At 35.7% G+C, this 22,245-nt stretch overlaps 1 protein-coding gene and 1 long non-coding RNA gene across 35 annotated transcripts in view; one reads left to right on the forward strand and one right to left on the reverse strand.

Moving 5' to 3' along the window:
* The window catches only part of LOC103561905 (uncharacterized), a 77,663-nt gene that overhangs the window by 52,988 nt on the left and 2,430 nt on the right, over positions 1–22,245 (forward strand). For 22 of the 23 annotated variants that reach the window (XR_011532704.1, XR_011532695.1, XR_547564.2 and 19 more), the window contains one exon: positions 19,526–20,748. This is a non-coding gene — a long non-coding RNA (uncharacterized lncRNA). Of the gene's footprint in view, positions 1–19,525; positions 21,108–22,245 lie in introns of those variants that run through there. The other variant, XR_011532696.1, reaches the window with a different exon arrangement.
* CEP128 (centrosomal protein 128) overlaps positions 1–22,245 on the reverse strand; it is a 381,669-nt gene that overhangs the window by 29,081 nt on the left and 330,343 nt on the right. The gene's annotated exons all lie outside the window — the stretch shown is intronic.

Raw genomic sequence — 22,245 nt, forward strand, 5'->3', positions numbered from 1 at the left:
ACCACTACCATTTTCTTCTACTGCTATTGAATTCATGTTTTGAAGTTTAGACGATAAATAAATTAAAGGAGATGCTGTCTATATTTTTATTTTAAAAATAAGTGTGTGCATTTTTGGCAGTACACGGATGTTAAATAAACAAGGTTCTGAAGCAGTTTATTTGGGTTCAAAAATGCAATTCTATTTCATTTGGAAAGAGATCCACTGCAAAACTTTCTTGACAAATGGTTGAAAGATGGTAAAAGGACCTGAGTAAATAAGTTTCAAGGCAAGGAAAGGTGAGATCATAAAAAGGATAGACTGTCTGCCTTTTCATTTGTGGTGACACAATCCAGCACAGCTGTATCGGCTTCATAGGGCCCTCTTTTCATCCAAACTGTATAAGACACCCACTGGAAACAAACTGAACAGTAGCAGAGAATGGACTGGCAAAGTCATTTTGTTGATGCGTATCCTTCAAAGAGCCCCAGTGCTCAAAGTTGTGTGGATTTCTTGGAATATCAAGAGCCCTCTACTTCTAGATTGTGTACTTTAAGAGAGGTCTCAAAATCAGACACTCACTTAGCAGTGTTTACGCGTGTCTTGGGGTAAGAGGGTACACGGGCTTGTTAAATAACACCAGTTAACATAGCAATATGACATCAGTGACAACATTTGAGCTGAATTCCAGAAAAATTTTCGTCAACAACAAATTCTATTTGTCTTCATATAACATCATTCTAGTCAAAAGTGGTAGATCTCCTTTAAAAATCACAAATTTATAAAATTTGAGAATAGGTAGCATATCTTCATTGGAAAACTTGGACAAGGAAGGCTTTCTAAGTATGTTCCAACTCTCATTCAAGTGAAGAAGTATATGAAACCTACAGAATCTGCCATTCCAGATTATTGCTTTCTTATTTTTAGATATAAGCAAATTAGAAATTATAGCCAACCTATGATCTTATTATTAGCTTAATTTGAGGATTTATTTTCAATAAGACCAAGAATGAGTTGAAGGAGAAAGGAAGACAGAGGGAATAAAGAAACATATCTCTTCCCCTTGAGATGCCCTCTTTAAATATTTTTCTTGCCACTCCCTGATATCATGGAAAAACAGCACAAGAAGACCAATAAGGACTAGTTTAGTGTTCTCTGTATGCTTAACAAGAATTAGATCCTTACAACTGGTCTACAAGGAGGAGGGTCTGGAGATTCACAATCTAGTTTCTGTGAAATCATTTTATTTCCTAAAATTGAAAATAAAATGTACTCATAAAGGAAAGAATTTAAGAACATTTGCCAAAAAAAATGTGATTGTATGTTAATAATGAGCAAACAGTATAAGCAAGGGCTTCCTGGAAGAGACCAAGTTTAGTAATTTCTGCTAAGGTGGCAAGTAAAGAAACTATGCTTCTGGATTTACCAGTCCCAGACACGTGTTTCTAACTGGCCCATGAAGAAGAGTGGTGAGGTGGAAGGTATGCTGAATCGGAAGTCAGCATACCTAATTCATGCATATGCGCAGCCCCAGTAATTACTTACTTATCTTGTGCGATTTGGGGAATATCACTTTTCCCTGCCCTTCTGAGCCTCAGTCTTTCATTTGTACAATATGGATAAAGAATGATGATCTTTATTATCACACACCCCCAGGGCAGCTGTAATTATCAAGTAAGAGAGTGAATGTGAAAGTACACAGCAAATTGTCAAGTACTTTCCAAATAGCAAGTATTAAAAAAACCCTGATTCTGGGAGGTACTGTCAACTCTGGGGACTTTCAAATGCAGAAGAGGAGGCTAGTGGCAATCTAAAATTACAGCTAATAAAAATTAGTCAACAGAAGACAAAGCAGAAACAAGGCAAACAATTATAACTATACCCAATATTTAGAAATACATTTACTGTTCTACAAACATCATCCAAAATATAAAAGTAGTAGAAGCGTAATGGCACCTAAATTACTTTTGTACATACTGTGCCCTTGGTGGAAAATATTTCCTCCAGTCTCTTTATCTGGTTAAAACTTTTCCCCTCAACATTATGAGCATTTTCAAGCATATAGGACATGTGAAAGAAATTTACAGAGATCACCCATATGCCCACCACCTAAATTCTATTATTAGCATTTTCTTATATTTGCTTTGTCACATCTTAATCCATCTATCCATCCTTATGTCTATTCATTAATCCAACTTACTTTCTGGAAGCATTATAAAGTAAGTTGCATACCTGTAGTACACTTTCCCCTAAAAAGTTTAGAATGTATATCAACTCCACCTCAATATTTATTTTTTAAATGTAAAATTTACATCTAATGAAATGCACAAATGTTGAGTGAACTGGTTAATTTCTACTACCTTTCATCACTTCCTCAGGGAAGGCTCCCCTCTCTTCAGTGATTCCCTCAAACAAACTCTCTGTTGCATCATTAGCTTTCCTTTGTAACACTTACCAGAATACTAGGGTTACATTACTTTGTGTGATTATTTGATTAATGTTCATGTTGACATTGGAAAATAAGCATTATGAGGGGAGGGAATGTCTGTCTTCCTTAACCACTGTATCCCCAACATTCCACCCAGTGCCTCCATAGTAGAGATACTCAGTTACTGCTTCTTGAATGAACGAATGAGTCTTTCTCAATGAAGGAAATACTGTCATTCATTTATTCAATCTGCAAACATTTACTGAATGACTACTCTATATCAGACACTGTTCTAGAGTGAGCTGACCGGGAGCAGGACAAGATGAGGCCAAAGATGAGATGGCTTAGGCAAGATCTTAGAGAGCCTGTTAGGGCACAGTAAAGTTCTTGTATTTCATTCTGAATGAGATAGAAGGTCTTTTGAGGGTGATGAGCAGAGGGGTGACATGCTCTCATTTACACCCAAAGTTGTCTGCAGACTGCTAGCCCCTCATTCCCAAGCAAGAGAAGAACTCATGGAGTTTGGGAGTACTGGGAGAAGGTGAGACAGGCATCTCACTCCCAGGCTGGGGACTTGCTGAGCAGCAGAAACTCCGAGACCCACGTCAAAGGTTCCATGTGAGTGGGGCTCTATGAGAAATTCCCTGGGAGAATGTACTGAATGCTCAGAAGGACAAGGATGCCACACCAAAAGCTCTTGATTTACCCAGAATACTCTGACATCCCAAGAACACATATTCTCACTGTAATGTTCTAAAAATGTCTTAAATGTCCACAAAATGCTTCTCCAATAGTTTATTTAGATTAGATTAGAGAATATTTTTATTTGTGGTAGCCTTCTGTTGAGGACAGGCAGCAGGATATAGTGGGAAAGATCACAGATTAGAAATCAGGAGACAAAAGGTTATATCTCAGCTTTGCCACAACCAGTTAGATGAAACTGAGAAAATCAATTAATCCGTGGACTCTCAGTTTCCAAATCAGGAAAATGGACAAGTAGGATCTAAAAATCTCTAAGAGCCATTTTGGCCCTAGTTATAGTCTACAGTAGCTTTGACTTCTTCCCCTAGGAGGTTGGGATCTGATTTTCATATTAAAGAATATGAAAGAAAAGAAAAAGGTTTTAGAAAGAGAAAGTAAAACAAGGAGAAAACCTTATATCAGATTCTAGGGGTTCTTATTTACCCATGGATACCAGTGGGATGGGAAAACCTTCACTCTTCTATGGCAGAAAGCAAAGGTAATGACTGCATAAGAAAGACAGAAAGAAAGACATTTTTGTCTTCTTGGATGTTCACTCCATCAAATGACCAACTCCAAATATTTGTGATTTTGTATTTTTAAAATGGATACTTCTAAAAGCAGACAAAAAACTTGCTTTTCATTTTTTTTCCACTTTATAACTGGTCAAACAAAAAAAAAATTTCTTTTTTACAGTTCTCCTCTCATCTAAATACTGCTAATTAGCTTCTGGTTCTATCCCCACAAGCGTTATTTGGTACTTTAGCTTCCCTCCTCAAAGCTTCTGTGCCATCATGACTTTGCACATGAAGGGCCATCTGTCTGCCATGTTCTCTACACACTGCTTAAGTTAGCTCTCTGATTCTCCTGCAAGACTTGGTCACACCTCCTCTAACGTGGTCATTAAAAGCACAAGCTTTTGAGCCAGTCAGCCTGAGTAGAAATCCTGGTTTAGTTACCTACTGGTTATGTGTCCCTAGGGGAGTTCCTGGATCCCTCTGCACTGGGACTCAGTTTCCTTATCTCTATATAGGAATAATAATAATACCGAGTGTAGAATTATTGTAAGGATCAAATACATTAACACACGCAAAGTACTTAGAGCAGGGTGGGGCACTAGGAAGCACTCCAAAAAACACTAGCTTTTGTTACAATGATAACGTGAGCTATCGTTCTGTGAATGTCTCCCTTTAAGTCTGGGTTAGGTGCCCATCCTCCACGCTTCCTTCCTATGCACGCATGTCTCCTATCACGTGTCTGATCATTTCCTAACTGCATGTTTACTTGTCCCTTTCAGAAGACAGCGAACTCCTTAAAGGCAAGACTGTAATTTTCCCTATATTTCCAGTGCTCAGTACTTGGTATCACACACAACAGCTTTTAGTTTTATGAGAAAAATCTTCTCAACACAAAGATCAATAAAGACAAATGTAGAACTTAGAAATGTTGTGGAAAGAAAAATACAGCAGAAATTATTTTTTAAAGGTGATTTCAAAAATGAACTGTTTTTGAGGGACAGAGAATATTTCTAAACAGACTCAAAATCAAAGAAATACAAAAAACAAAACTGGAAGAAAGATGAGGGATAGTAAAGTTGAGTGATATGCTCTAGATAGAGTTAAAGAGACGAAGAGAATAAAAACATTTGTGGGCCTAAGAAGATGAAGCAGGAAACGTGATGTGAAGGACAAGCTGCTTCCTGTGGACAAGCTGACAGGGGCTTAGCCATGCTGGTTATGACAGGGACACACGCACAGGGTAGATACCGAGAAATGCTAATGATTTCCCTGAATACGGCAAAGCCCTCGCCCCAACGCATCAAGACACGCTAAAGTAAGCAATCACACTTGCCTCCTCCATATTTAACATGGAACAGAGGGTCCTGATATGGAATACCGATAAGGAACGATAATTGTTCTGGCTGAGGTAGGGTCCAGTCTAATTTACTTCAAAGGACCTTGGTGAGGTGAACATAATTAATCTTCTCTGTTCTCAAAATAAAGGGTTATTTTCTTTTTAAGAGATGTCCTGTGTTCTCAAAGAGAATGACAAAACAAATTAATCATTTTCCATTACTCCACACACAGCACTTGGATGTTGAAAGAACATGTGAACAGTTAATCCCCCTATATGGATGAGTTTCTGGTGACAGGCAGATGAGATCTAAATAGAAATCAGGCAAGGTATTTTATTTTTATCATCATGGCTTTGAGACTTAATTCAAAAATATCTGAGATGGACTCTGCCTATACTTTTAAAGTATCCTTTCATAATTAATCCTTTTTTGAACACTTAGAAACACTCTTTTGGATCTTGTACAAACCATTCCTCAGGCTGACTGCTGCCAAAGCAGACAGAAGCAAAGACTGTCTAGAATTTTTTTTTTTTTTTGCCAAGGAAGATTAGCCCTGAGCTAACATCTGTGCCAATCTTCCTTCACTTTATATGTGGGTTGTCACCACAGCATGGCTGACGAGTGCTATAGGTCCGCGCCCGAGATCCAAACCCGTGAACCCCGGCTGCTGAAGCGAAATGAGCCAAACTTAACCACCTTGCCACAGGGCTGGCCCCCTAGAATATTTTTAAACCATAGAAAATTCAACTGAACTATCTCTTAAGGAATCCCAACTGCCAGGTTATACTTAGGTCTAAGTTATAGCAATACATTTTGGCAGATAGCTCACCTAAACAACTAATGTCAGAGATGAACTCTAAGTATGTTTGAGATGCTCTGTGAAGAAATGTCCTGAATGGCTGAACAGAAGGGCAAGAGGGAAGAGATGGATTATATGTGAGCAAAAGTATATATTTTTAAATAAAGTCACTCAGAATTTTCAGCCATTGGCTGAGAAAGGTGGACCATGAAAGCCAGTGGGCATAATACAGCCGATGATACTATTTGGTGAGCAAATTTATGTGACATTTATGTGACACAACCAATTGTTTTCCTGAAACTTCAATTGCCAGAAAGTTTTTTTTTTTTTCCCTTTTTCCAAATGAAAGCCATGGATTCCTTCAACTGGACAACAATGAAGCTTTGTGGCCTGGCGGTTAGTATGAAAAGGAGTTGGTCTTGCCAAAACAATTTGAAATTTTGGACTTTGCCTCCTTCCCCCACTGCACTTTAACATACGCAACTAAAATGGACAAGTTCTGCAGGCTTTACTAGACACACTAAAAAAAAAAAGTAGCCCAAACCACATGACTTTGGATATTTAAAGTATGTTATAAAAACATGCAATACTCTGTAAATTAGGCAGGATTTCACAGCACTTATTATACAGAAACTGGATTGGACATCCAGTCTTTCCTTATCCAACAAGCATTTACTAAGCACTTACTACGTGAAAATTAAACTATAATATCACTACATCAGACTTCATTCTGCTAAAGCTGACCAGATTTAGTTCAAGTGTATTCTTTCAGTTTCTGTGTGAAAATAAGTTATTAGGCCAATAGAGAGAAATATGTATATTATATTGTAATCTTTAATTAACTGCCTTTTTCCCCATTAAATTGGGAAATTTTAAGTATAGGGACTATGCCTTATTGACTATTCTTTGAATCTATGGTGTTAACACATAATAGCTACTCAATCAATATTTATGGAATTTGGTGCTACAATTGCTTCTTAGTCATCCAGTAGCTATATATGTGCAATGATATTTTAGAAATTTGCTAATATGAAAGGTCATATAATCTACATTTGATTTGGGGATGATCCCATATGCTGCCAAGTGAATATGGGTGTGTCAGGAGTTCTGGGATACACTCTAAATGAAAAATGAAGTTGCAACAATAAGATCAAATTATGTGAGAAAGGTATTCCACTTTTTTTTTTTGAGGACTCTTCCTCCCTACATTTTCTCAGGATATTCTAGTACAGGACACCCATAAGAAGTACCACTTAGAAAGACCAAATCTGAAGTATTTTATACTGCTTTCCCTTTCCTTTGCTCCCCAACACCCAACTTTAGTTGGAGGCCAAAGGTGAGAGCTTTGCTCTATATTATTTCTAAGAAGGTGCAGACATAGGTACATATCACAAAGTCATGCAGAGTACTACTTTAAATATACCTACTCTCTCTCTCAGAAGGAATCCAGTGCTTTAAAGGAAGTTTCTAGAGATGCAAATGGGATGCCTACTGACAGTGAAAACTGGGCCTATCAAATTTACTGTAATGTCACTTAAAGTCAGTTGCAATTTGCATGCACACTGTGGGAACCACAGAAGATTCATTTGTAAAACAAACAAACAACAAAAGAAACAAAAAGATGGTCATACAGAATGGCAGTTTGCTCCAGATACTGGAACACAACACACTTTCGCTTAATCTTTAATATAGCAGGAAAATTAGTCACACTATTTACTATTCAGGTCCATTGGGCAGATTTTTAAAAACCATTTTAGTTATTTGATAAATAATTTAGAGAAGAATAAAGAAATAGTAAAAATAACTTTATTAGACATTTTAGTGAGAATTTAAACATGTTACATATTCTCCTGGTTTTGAAGATAAGAATGCTACAAATTGCTGTATAGTGCCAAATTTCCCCACTCTGTGAGCCTTCCTAAACCCCTTTTGCAGGGTCTGATATGCAATCTGATAGTTCATGAGATACTTGTGTTATCCTTGCAAGAGGAACTACACTTCACACTCAGTCGTCTGCATGGAGTAGTCGGTTGGCACATGTTGAATGGAGAAATGAATGAAAGGCACTGATCGTGATGCTATAGCTAGTATTAACCCTAAAGTAGAAAGGAGAAACAAGAAAAGAGAGATGAAGGAGGCAGGTAGTTTACAGAATCTTAGTCAATATACTGACAGCAACTTGACTAAATAGCCAATTTGCCCAATTTACTGATTTATAAAACAACTTATTTGTTTTTTAACTGTTCATATAGTTTCCAAAGATATTGTTTTAGTAAATTAGCCAATTTGTTAAAATCAGAGAATGAGTCATTTGATCAATTAATGACTAGGCAAATTTGCCCTCCAAGTTAGGTCTGATAACTTTAAATTTTAGGAAGATGCTAAAATTAAGCACCCTAGATTCTAGGAAAATAACATTTGAGAAAGAATCTTACAACTGCTTTTTTGGTAGCTTAGAAAGAAGAAATACTGGGGACAGAATGATGGTATCAGTAGAAAAGGCATGAAATTAATTCAGTGGAAATGAATGGGACTAAATCCAATAGCTAAGAATGCAGTCACACTAGGCTCTAGGGAATGGACTGTAAAGTACCTTCTTAAAGTAGACACTGAAGATGGCCCAAATCAGTGATTCTCAACCATGACTGCACATTAGAATCATCTGGAAGAGCTTTAAAAAATAGTGGGTCCTGGGGCCGGCCTTGTAGCCCAGTGGTCAAGTTTGCATGCTCTGCTTCAGTGGTCCAGGGTTTCCCCGGTTTGGATCCTGGGTGTGGATCTAGCACTGCTCATCAAGCCATGCTGAAGCGGCATCCCAAACAGCAGAACCAGAAGGACCTACAGCTAGAATATACAACTGTATACTGGGGGCTTTGGGAAGAAGAAGAAGAAAAAAAAAGAGGAAGATTGGCAACAGACGTTAGCTCGGGGCCAATCTTTAAAAAAAAAAAAAAAAAATAGTGGGTCCTTCTCCAGGTCAACTGAATCTGGAGGCTGGGAGTGTGTTGAATTAAAATTATTAGCATTATTAAACAAGAACTGTAAATCTAAATTTCTCAGAGCCTAAATTTGAAACAATTGAACAGAATTTTGGGGGTTAACTTTACATAATATAGAATAAGACAAATAAGCAGTGTAACAGAACTAGGACCAAAATTCAAATGTCCAGATTAATGAGCCAAAACTTTCCAGTCCATATACTCCTCTTGTGACTGGTGAAACACACACAAAGGAGGAATGTTTTTAAAAATTAGAAAAGAATTTTCCCACTCCCTATCTCATTTGATCTTCTCAGCAAACCTGTGAGACAAGCAGGACAAGTATGAGGCCCATTTGATAGATAACAGAAATTAGGCTCAGAGAAGTTAAGGGAGTTGCCAGTACAAAAGAGCCAGGACTCACGACCAGCTCTTCTAACTCCCAGTCCACCAAATCCTAATCATTCTCTAAGAAATCTGGGGATCACCTGGCTTTTGCCTCACCCTCTCACTCAACTCCTACATGTCTAGGAACAAACACACTCTTCTTCAAGAAAAAAACTGATGTCTAATGAGGAGCTTTGAGGTATTATAGAGCAAAACAAGTTCTGAGTTAGAAATGATAGGAATAAAGATGACAATAGGAAGTTCTCTAAAAAGATATAAAGGGAGTGCAAGTGTTTTAAGTCAGTGAATCTATATTTAATGCGTTTTATACTCTCTGGTTAATGTCTGGTGACAATGAAACAAACAAATCAAGGATGTGTTCCATTGACCTTTGCTGTGGATATAGGTAGAGAGTGAGATGTTAGTATAGAAAAACATTGAAGAGGCACCATAAAATCATTTATGGAACACCAGCTATGCAAAATAATTAAGAACTGAGCCTAAAGAGAATAATGAGGGAAGGGCTATTTTGATGGTTTGGCCTTTACTGTTTGATATTCAAGTATAATGTAATTGGGGGCAATGATAGGTTGAAATCTTTCACTGATGTTAAATAATTAACATAAGACCACTTTGGATATTTATATTAATAGTGCTAATAGTGACAATTTATACGCTCTCCAGCCTTTCATCTGAGATCAAAGTTTATTACACGTCCTAAACAAACTTATAAACACTTGTGCAAGTGGAATTAGAGCTGCTATGCAGATGCATAAAATAAAAGATCAACTGAGGTGTTTAATATCACTGAGCAAGCTCAAGACAGAACTAGCAATGCAACCTAGGGGGCACGTCAGCTCTTTTCTTCAACATTCAAAAGGTAGAAAACTAGATCAAAGTTTTTTTATGAAACTCCACTTACCAATAAGTTGAGGGCATATTCTGACAACTCTAAATATGGTCTAAGAATGTCAGTGTCCTATTTATGAGTCTACTTCTTGCCCTGCTCAAGGTAAATAAGAGCTCTGGCTGTTAACTTTCTTCCTCTTCACTTTGCATCATTCACTAGATACTTGTAAAGCGTTCCTTAGTCATGTCTTCATTACTCTCACCAGTCACAAGTTGAGTATGTGGAATGGAAAGAACATTCTGTCACTAATCAGGACACTTGACTTCTAGCCCTAGTTTTGCCACACTTGGCAACTCCTAAACTCCTCTGGTCTCCAGACTTCTCAGCTACAGAGTGAGGGTTTTGACAAGGATCTCTAAGACTCCTTCCTATTGTAACACTATCTAAAATGTGAGAGCCATGGCGGCAGGGATCTCATTTGCTACACACCCTAGGACACTACTGAGACATGGTCGGGATTCAACAAGTATCTGTTATATAATATTATATAATTAAATCAGGGTAAATTGTTTGACAGCAACTACCAGCAAGGTGGACATTTTGTGAAGATCAGATTTTTAATTCCCCCATAAAGAGCCTATGATAAAGAGGACCTTTTAAAAATCACCTAGTTCAGCCCTATCATTAAAAAAATAAGAAAATTGAAATGTAGAGAGGTTAAACAACTTGCCCTGGGTCATGTGCCTGGCTATCGTGGAAACATGACCAGAATCTAGCTTTTCAGATTCCTAATAAAATACAATTTTACCAATTTTACCATATCACTATCATTTTAAACTAGGCATATAGTAATTTTCACTTGAAACTTGTATGTAATTGGTTAAAATTAGATGCACAAAATGAAAATACTCCAAATCAGATTTTATTTAAAAGCTACTTCAAAAATGTGTGTAACATACACTACTCACTCCAACTAGACATTAAGAGTGTCTAGCATTTTGTTTTATAGTTAAGTTAGGATCTTTGAAAAAAGACGTAATACACCATTACTCTGAAATTTTACACAGACGTGCTCTCTTAAAGAGAAGGGAAAGCATTTCTTACATGTATTACATTTTTCAGAAAGATACTTCCCTTGTGTTTTCTAATATACACTCATATTATCTTCACAATATAAAGCAAGAGCTTTTTATCCAGGGAGGGTACCATGCTATTGATAGTGTTTAGAACAGGACCATAAAACACATTATCCAGCAAGGCAGTTAGACTGTATGACTACCTATCAGCATCAAATATGAAGCTGTCAGTCTGACCTCCAAACACTGAGCAACTCAATAATACTAAATTCATCTGCTGGTGAAGCTGCACTCACTACAAAATTTCTCAATGATACTTTCCCTATGTCACTGTGTTTATGAAAAATTTGAGGCCTGTAAGAAATCATTTTTGCAGGCTGAAGGAAGTTTTACATTTTTAAGTTGGTCATCACCTTCAGCCACAAGGTTGCAACTTTGAATAAACAGCCTACTTATTTTACTAGCATTTTCTTCATTTGACCATAAGCACGGTCGTGTTTAGAAATTTAACCCTTTGAAGATGACCCCATTATTGGAAAACATACATATTTTAATAGTGAGTAACACAGAATACAGTCTCTGTATTTTGGGACAAGGTGGCGAAAGGAGAATGTCTAGATTGTTTCAACCAAGATCCCTCATGAGAGATTCATGAGGATATTTCCGTTTGCCCTCGATGCGAATATACAGAAGGTAGACTAACATTAGAGCAGTGGGAAACTTGGCAGAACGGGCTAGGACAGGGTTTGTGCAAACCCTTTTTCCGGTTTCAGTTTGAATGGGTTCCCAGGAAGTGTCAAGTTCGAACAAATCCAAAATTTTACAATGTAGCTCAGCCAAAACTGCTGAGATTCACCTGATTCTGGGTCAAAACCGTACAGAGCACACTGCGTTTTATTTGGTGTAAAGCCAATTTGACTGAACCTTTCAGGCAACTTCAATGAGAGGCTCATAGCCTTGGCAAAACCAAAAATGAACCTAGCTTGATCTTTGGTTTTGAAACAGCAAGTTCTGGCCTTCTAAGGCGATAAAGGCAAGTTTTACTTCGCTTCAGGATTCTTACAAATACTTAGAAGAGGCATTGCAAATAATTAACAGTTATTTGGCCAGATTTTACATACTCAAGTCAGTTATTTCCTGAGCTTAACCGGGTCACCTCAGTAAGTACATTAACTCTATTGCGTCCACATACTCCTAACGGCCCTAGAGCAGAATCTGGTGTCCTGACATAGAATAGTGGTCCTTCTTCAACAAGTTCTGTATCTGTAGAGTGGACTGGACCTGTAGTAGAGCGAAGGACAATTAGTGCCAGATCCAGGGTGGGAGGGAAAGAAGATTACAAACAAAAACTCCAACAGCCATTGTCTAATCTGACAGCAGACATGCGAAGTGAGAGCATACAGTGTTAGTTAGTAATTTCCAGAGACACGCTGGCATACTCTGAGACTCTTGGACACCGAGATCTTGAAGATCAGCCCGTGTGCACAGTTCAAATCTGTGACCACTAATATTTGCTGAATGCATCCTCTAGAGATGTGTTAAAGGCTCTAACAGTTTTTTAAAAATAAAAATATTTCTGACGGTTTTCTAATGTTTTGTAATTTTTCCCAACATAGGCAAATTTATGTATGTTTTTCTCTACATAGCTACAGGTTAGGATTGATCCTATAAATTATGTTATCTCTGTTAAGTATACATTGAAAACAAGGGAGCTTAGAGTGCTCTAAGGAAATTGAATTGAGGAGCTGATTAAACACTGACAAATGGCAACTGCATAATTACACATTTGCTCTAAGTCAACGGTTTTCAAAATTTTGAGTAGATACTCCCTAAATAATTTTTAAACTATGTATCTCCCATATCTCCCCTTACCATACACATCCATTTTTAATTTGTCTAAATGTTTTCATCATGAGTTTAGGTAGTTGCAAAGGATGAAATTTCTGGAATATTGTAAATATTGACATTTTAAAATAAGACTCATATTGCTTATATAAACCTATCCAGTGAACTTTATAAATACTTCAGTAATTTGTTACCATCATTTATCTACTTGCAAAATAACTAAATAAGCTCCTCTTAAAAGGTAGAAATTTTATATTGTTCCTTTTCCCTTTGAATTTATTTCCAATCTATTTTCCCTCACAGACTTTTATCCTAACATAAAATATATTTATGCTTGCAAGCTTTTTATTGGTTATCTTATACTTCATCCTTCTCTGTAACAAAAATTCATACATACAGAGAAAAAAACTGACTTTTAAAACTCCCTGTGACCATAATGCTTTGTGTTACACTTTTATAGATTGAATTATCATTACAATTAGTAATAGATATATTAAAACTTTTGAGAAAAATTATTAAATGTGAAATGTCAAAACCCTCAAAGCTTCCAAAAGCATCTCTCTCAATGGGGTGGATACAGCTTTCTCTTCTCCTGCACTCAATTAGCTCATGTATCCATTAGTAAATGCTAACTTTTGTTTGAATAAAACAGGTTTCCATTTCATTTCTATTCCAACTTTTTGTTTCTATAGATTTAATCACTGAGAAATCTTGTTCACATAAAAAAGGATATGAAAATGAAAGTAGTTTTGTTAGAACAATGTCATTCAATTTCTTGAATGCCCTCCTAGTTTTATTGCAAAGATTACATAGGGATCTGCCATCAAAAATTAATTTTAATGATCTATCAGCTCGACTAGGTCCTCTTTCAATTTTGCTGAAAGAATTAGAAATGACTTGGCCAAAGGATTGTAACATAGTTATTCAAGTCATTCACTTTCTCTTTCTGGAAGGTATACCAGAAAGGCTTTATTTACCAAGACTTGTCAAATGACTACAACTGTTCTTCTTTCACTTACAAGCATTTCACTGAACTCAATATATGTAAAACAATTGAGAAAAATAAAATTGTTGTTAATTTTAACACCATTCTATTAGTATAAAATTTTTAATACGTTTATTTTATCTTAGCATTAAACATATTTTCATCAAGACCTTAAAGCTGCAGATTGGCAAAGCCAGTCCTCATTGTCAAACCAATCAGCCAAATCAGGCTTACTTTCTGGCAGAAAATTGTCTGACTTCCTTTTTCAATTCTGTGAAGTGTGTTAATGTGCCCCTGTGACAACCATCTCACTTTTGAATCATAATTCTAGGACAGATAAGTAGATAAGGCACGGAGCCATGCCAGTGTTTGTCACCTGGATGAAATAAGACTGCTGCTTTCAATTACATATTTCTTTCCAACACTTCTTAGTTTTGTTTTCTGGAGCTATACATTCTCTGATCACAGTAGGATGGTGGAAAAGATGAGGTCATTAAGTGAAATTGTCTTTAATCCCCCTTAACACCAGTCAACAACATTATGTCAATTTCAGAACACCTCATTCCCAACACCCCATATATCTAACACAACTTTTTGTTCTTATCAAAAATACGTGTACAACTAAGAAGGACAAAGAAGCCTTATCTTAGTGACTTGATTAAAGGAGGACAGGAAGGTATCAAAATCTTAAATTGAAGCTTGTTTGGCACCCTGAAGTGCCTGGGGGAACCTGCCATCATAGGAAGACCCTGAATGGGTGAGATGTAGGTTTTTCTGTAGATTGGGAGGAGGGCGACCATTTTGGGAGAAAGTGCATGTAGAAGCTGAGGATATAAAAATAGATTCTCTTACAAGTATTTGCGTCCGAATACCCCTTGGAAGATCTTTGCATACTCCCAGGGTACGCTACTGCAGTTTGAAGACTACTCCCCAACTCGTCAGCTATCGTTAAACATTGCTGTCAGGGGCAGCATCAATCATGTTGTTGTAAAACTTAAAAAAAGTGCTGCTAACATGTTTCAATTCCCTTTGTTTTTTAGTGAAATGTGTCATAGATACAGAAAAGTACATAAAACATATACATACAGTTTAAAGAAAAGGACAATTCCTCATGGTTTTAATTAGGATTTCCCTGGTTACTAATGAAGCTGAATATATTCTCACATGTTTCTCCTTCAATTGAAATGCTTGCTCATGTCTTTTACTCTTTTTCTTTCCTTTTTTGGAAATCCGGGTTTTTTTTTTCTAATTGCTTTGTTGGCCATAAGATTTGGATACAAATTGATTTGGATACAAATTGCTAGTCATTTATATCTTCGGCTACAAATATACTCTATGTGGTTTTTCCTTTCACTCTTTTTATGTTGCCTTTTGATTCACAGAAGTTCTTAATTTTAATGTGGTCACAACAGTCATTTCTTTTATGATCTATGTTTTCAGCGCCTTTTTCCCTCCCCAGAAATCCTCCAAAGTCCCAAGGTCATGAAAATATTAAACCATATTTGTTTTAAAGTTTTATGATTTTGCCATTCACATTTAGGCTTTCATCCATTTTTTGCATCTGAGATAGGGTTCAATTTCATCTTGTTTATACCATCTGTTGAAAAGTCCATCCTTACTCCCCCGATAGGTGGTGCCAGTTGTATCAGATAGCAAGTTTCCACATATACATATTTCTGTTTTTGGGTTCTCTACTTGATTACGTTGACCTATTTCTATATTCCTGTGCAAGGACTCCACTATCTTAATTTCCACAGCCTTAATAAGGTCTGATATATGCTAGGAAAACTTCCCCCACCTTGTTCTTCAGAAGTGTCTTGGCCATTCCGGGGTGTCTTCTCTATAAACGACTTGTGTTTTTGTTGCTGTTACTGTTAAGATTTTTTCCTATGTACTTTGTATTTGTTGTTACTTTTGTATTGATATACTTTGAATTACATTTTTTCACTGCTTGTTGCTGGTGTTAGAAATAAAATGGAGTTTCATTTACTGGGGTTTTTTTTGGGCACCTGAGCTAACATCTGTTGCCAGTCTTTCTTTTTTTCTTCTTCTTCTTCTCCCCAAAGCTCCCCAGTACATAGCTGTATATTCTGGTTGTTGCTCCTTCTGATTGTGCTATGTGGGACGCCGCCTCAGCAGGGCTTGATGAGCAGTGCTAGGTCCATGCCCAGGATCCAAACCTGTGAAATCCTGGGCCACCGAAGTGGAGCATGCAATCTTAACCACTCAGCCACGGGACTAGCCCCAACATTTACTGTTTTTTATCAAACAAACTTGTGAAACTCTTTATTTTTCATAATTTAACTATGAATTCCTAGAGCTTTTTATATCAACAATAACATTATTTATAAATAATGATAGTTATACTGTTCTGGCTAGGACCACCTGCACAGTGTCTAACAGAAGTTGTGGAATGGGACATCCTTTGCTTGTTCCTGGTCTTAAAGGAGGACTTTCAAAATACTAAGGTGATATTTGCCATAGGTTTTTATCACATGACCTTTATCAGATTAAGGAAATTCCCTTCTGTTCTTAGTTCAATAAAAAGATTTATAATGATGATAATGATATCATGGGAGTAAATGCTTCTTATTCATTGATCGAGAGGACTGTATTAAATTTATTTCTCCTTAATCTGTCACTATGGTGAATTTCTTTGATTAATTTTCTAATATTAAACCAATTCTGAATTCCTAGAATAAATTCAATTTGTTCATGATGAACTATCCTTTTTCTACCTTCCTGGATATATTTTGCTAATGTTTTGTGTATAGTATTTTTGTATCCATGTTAGTATATGAGAAGTCCCTTAATTTCCCTTATTAATAATTTCCATGTTTGGTTTCATCTTAAAGATTATGCTAACACATGATAAGTTGAACATGTTCCCTCTTTTTCTAGTTTCTGGAAAAGTTTTTGTAAAACTCAAATGATTTGCTCCTAGAACATTTGGTAGAAAGTATCTATAAAATTATTTGGGCTTTGTGGCCCTTCCTGCAGAAAATTTTAATTGAGCAAAAATTGTTGATGAAATATTTTATTATTTTTTAAAAATTTAGTTATGATACTATTCATGTTATTTCTTCTTAGTTCTGGAAAACTTTATTTTTCTATTGATTTAGTTATTTCTCCTAATTTTCAAATGTATAATTGCAAAATTATTCACAATACCCTTGTATGTGGTTAAATTCTCAACAGTTATAATTATATCCTCTTTTTCATTCATAATATTGTTCATTTGCACCTTCTCTCCTTTTTTCTTCATCAATCATGTTGAACACTGGTCTTTCTATTCTTCTTTTTAAACAATCAACTTTACTTTGTTGGCCCTGTCTATTGCATGCTTGTTTTCTATTCATTAATTTATAGTCTTTTCTCTATTTTTTCCTTTATTTTGCTTTTTTCTTAGGTTTACTGTGCCATCCTTTTAATTTCTTTTGTTGGGTGACTAGCTCATTAATTTTTATTCCTCTTTTCTAATATAAGCATTTAAGCCTTTAAGTTTCCCCATAAATACTCCTTTTGCTGTATCACACACATTTTAATATATAATATTTTCACTATCATTCAGTTCTGTATATTTTATAATTTCTATTATAATTTACTTTCTGACCCATGAGTTGTTTAGAAGTTTACTTTGAAATTTCCAAAAGTCTATATCTTACCTGGCTCTCTTTTTGAATCTCAGAGCTAGTTATAATCATATCACTAAATTCTGGCCCATGGAAAGGAAGAGAAATGGTATGTGCAACTTCTGGTTTCCACTCAAGGGAAGTTACATGCCCTCCTTTTCGTTCTTTTACCTAGTTAGAATGCAAATATAAGGGCTGGAAGTGGAACAGGCATCTTGGGCCAGGAGGGGGAAGCAATATATTGAGGATGGTGAAACAAAAAGACAAAAGCAGCTTGAGTTTCTGACACCATACCTGCCATGGACACCATCTATTTGAACTGTCACACAAGAGAGAAATTAATTTCTATCGTACTTAACTCACTATTATTTTTTGGTTTCTCTGCTAACTGAAGTCATGCCTAACTTTAACTAATACAAAAGCGTAAGTATCCAAATTATCATGGTATTAATGGAAATGAAAATAAAGACAGATTTGAAAAGTGCTATGAACTGAACTAAACTTGTGTCTCCAAGATGAACTGCCCTATATTCCCCTTCACTTCCTAAAATGACTCTTCCTTTACCATCTATGTCCCCTCTTCTCCCTTGACTTCCCACTCACAAGTTCACTAGTTCTCTTCTCTAAATCTGGCATCCACTTTAACCCTGCCTTTTTGGCACTAGAATACCCCAACCCTTAATTTTCCAAGCATATTCCTAAAGTTGGATTACTTCCAATGTGCACTTTTCCTATTCTTACTTGCAGTCTCTCACCACTCCACTCTATCCTAAACACTATTCCTAGAGTTGTATTCCTATTCACCACATTACCATGACACAACCCCTGACTAAAAACCATGAATGGCTCCCTATTGGCTAAACAGCTGTGCTACCACTTTTTACCCACCAACCTTCAATGCACATGATGGCGAATGCCAAGAGATCATAGCACTCTTTCCAAAACAGCAGTCAGCATCCTTCCCAACAGAATGTTTCAGTAGCTAGTACCAACCAGGAGGAACTGGAACTCAGGAAGAAACCCATTTGTCTCCCTGATATAAAAGATCAAGTCTAAATTCCTTGGTTTGTATTTCAAAACTCCAAAATGTCTCCTATTACTCTCTCAAAGGGTTATCTCCAATGAAACTACAAGAAAAAAATGTGAAAGACTTTGAAATAAAACAAAAACTCACGGGATGTCTTCAATGAAACACGTTTTTGCCTAGTACATCCTTCTGGGTTTTCTGATTCTGTAGGATCTCCATATCTGTCATTGTCTTTGAGCTATCTATAATTCCTCCATGAGATATAGATAACTGATAGCAATGCAAACGATTCTTGTTCATAGACATGCAAATAAATTTCATCTGGGGAGGTTCAATTGATTTTCTCCCTCCATTTTGGAAGAAGCCAGTTTTGCATCTATTTTAAATTTATTTCAGCACTCTTTAGTGCCTACATATGTGTGTTTCTTTGACTGTTCTTTTAAGTCAGAGATAACATCTTGTTCATTTTCCCATTAGTAAGTTAAATCAACTCATTTGTCATGAGATCATTTTATATTTGTATGTTAGGCATGATTCGATGATTTGTTTTTTTTTTTTAAATATCTTTTTAACAAACTCTTCATGACTACCTTCAAAGCTTGATTACATCCCCAATATAGAGTGCCTTTTCTGGATCTTTCTACCTGACAATACTGACTCTTCACATTTCAGAGATAAATCTAATTTCCTCCATCATGTCTTCAAACTGGAAAATCCATGACTTTTCATGATGAACTTAGACTGCAATGATGTCAATTTATTATACAATTATTTTTTCTTCATAACTCCTACAAAATGCATTATCTGTGTCATTTATGTGCTGTAGATAGTGTATTTTTATCTTGCACGATTAATTTATTTATTTAAGTAACTTCTCTCCTCAATTAAAGTGCAAGTTCCTGAGAGAACTGATCACAATCTATTTTCCTTTTCTTCTCTTCAGAGTCAACGCAGTGCCTTACACAGTGCCCAGGAAATATCCATTGCTGAGTCCCATTCATGGCCCATGAATCGGAGCTTTCAACAAAGATTTTTTTTTCAGGTCATCACTTAGCTTTATTTGGAGAATCCATCTGTTATATTTTGGCTGAAGGTGGTTCCTTCCTAGGAAAATTCACACTAAACTTTAATGAAGATCATTAGAGCTTCTGTGAAACACCAAATAAAAGGTAGTGCCGATCAGAAAGGCTAGGAAAAAAAGAATAAATTCATGTGCTTCTGGAGGATTTTTTCCCTCATCTATTGGACTGGTACTGTGTATACCCATATTCCTAAGATCAGCCTTATGTGAGGGTCATGTACGTTCAGTTCAAAATTCATTCTTTCATTCTACAAATGTTTATTGATTGTCTACTATATATCAGGAATTTTGGACAGGCCCTGGGTGTGCATTTGCAAGTAAAATGTAATTTTTAATCCAAGAAACTTACTTGCTAGTAAAGAGGGAGAGGGGAAGTTGAGGAAGAGGGGGAGAAATAACCACCTGATCGTGATTTAAGCATACAGATAATCGATGACAAGCCAATTCAAGTTTCTTAATAGGATGAAAAGAACATCTTATTTTCAGGTATTATAACTACTGAACCTTTAAAATCAACCTATTGTAAATAGTCTGAATTGAAGGATGAAGTTTCAAACCTCTGCAGATTTGCATTACCATCATATACACCCTACATTCAATGCCTTATGCGATCTTAATACCAACCCAACCAACCAAGTGTTAGTAGACCACCAACACTTTTCTGTGGTTTAAGTGCTGAGTTCTGGGAGAATAATAAATGAGCTTGAGATTACTTTCAGCATATTTGGTTTTATGAACTATAAAATATTTTACCAGTTGTATAGTCTACCAAGTATATTAAATCTGCTCCTTATAATGCCATATGAAGTCAAAGGACTTCATAATATTTGAGTATTAACATTATTACTGAGCATTTTCCTTTTTATGGTTTTACTTAATGATAATTATTTCAAATTAAAACCATCTTGAGAAAACTGCCATTGTAAAAAACCTAGTCCATTTAATCAATTTTATTTTTCTCATGATGACTTTTAATTTTTACCTTTATTCCTAAAGGAACCCTTAGAATAAGGCATTTAAGATTCTACTCTATAGTACTTTGTTAGTAAAGCGATTATATGAATAAAAAAGACTAATAAAAGTTATAGGCTTTTTGTTGTTGATATAATTTTCAGCTTCTCATGAGATATTGGTATAATTAAAATGATTAAATAAAAAATAATAACCAATCACATAATGATAATGATAACCTAACATTTGTTTGGTCCTAAATATTTTCACATATATTTTCTCTCTCAATTTTCGCAACAATCTGATAAGTTTAACTATAATCATTTTTACAGACGAAGGAATCAAAAAACAAGTGATTTGCTAAATGTTGTATAAATGGCATTTTGTATGCTGAACCCAAGTCTTCAAACTCAAAATTTCTGGTTTTGTTCATACTTTTAAAAAGAGCATTTAACTCACAAGCCAAATCCCGCTGGCAAGACACTTCCTAAGGGTGAGTAAAATATATATGGAGGAACACTAAACATTTTATTCACTTACAACGTCATTATACCGAAACTGAGAAGGTCAGTGTACTTTCCAAACGGCCCAGTTAAATCTAAGGAATTGATTATTTACCCATGAGGGTCTGGACACTGTCAATCAAAATCACTTGCTTACATAGGCCTAAAATATGCTCCATTAGCATCTTTCCATTCCTCATACTCACAAAATAAATATTTTATTTTTTATTACCCTTATCGTTTAAAAGTTTCATTTTTTTCTGCTCATTAAAAGAATAAAAAGAGAAAATAAAAATCACTACTAGTCCCATGCCACTCCTAATAGTTTGTGTGTTTTCATAAAGTCTTTTTAACACAAAATGTGCATATTCAATATTTGCATCATACTCTCCTTCTATCTTTATATACCACTTTTCCCTCCCATATTACAGAAGGCAATATTTACTTTTTGAAAATATGACTTTTTATGGCTGAATAATGTTTCATCATAAGGTGGTACCGTAATTTATTTCACCATTCTTCCAATTCATACAGTTTTTATTATAAAAACGTTTATTTATAAAAGTAAAATAACCTTGCTTTATATGACTTGAAAAACAGAGAAAGGAGTGAGATCACAGCCCTAATTCTGGTCTAACAAGTCACTATTATGAATTTTGCTCACTTCTTTTTATTATTTTTTCATAGGCCTATCATTATATGTTATCATTAAAGTACACATGATTTTACATCCTGAATTTGTTTCCATTTAACATTTTATTATAAGCCTTTTCCATAACCATTGTGGCACGTTGGCTGGAAATTCCACACTTTATCTAACCATTATTTTATTGCCAAACAATAAGCTGTCTCTCTTTTTTCTATTTAAAAATAAACCATTTTCCAATAAATATTGCAAGCATATAGTCTTTACATTCATGCACTTAAAAAAATTCTTTCCTAATACTAGATTCCTGCAAGTAAGATTATTAAGAAAAAGGCCGACCAGCTTTTAGTATTATTTGGATTTTGGTGGAAAACAGCGCCAAAAAAAAAAGTTAAGTGACCGAACTTCAAAGTATACACAGCATCCTGATCTGTTTCTTATCAGCCAGTTCTTTTACTGATTGAGAAATACAGAAACAAACA

Source organism: Equus przewalskii, chromosome 25, assembly GCF_037783145.1.
Source record: "Equus przewalskii isolate Varuska chromosome 25, EquPr2, whole genome shotgun sequence".
Classification (NCBI taxonomy): Eukaryota; Metazoa; Chordata; class Mammalia; order Perissodactyla; family Equidae; genus Equus; species Equus przewalskii.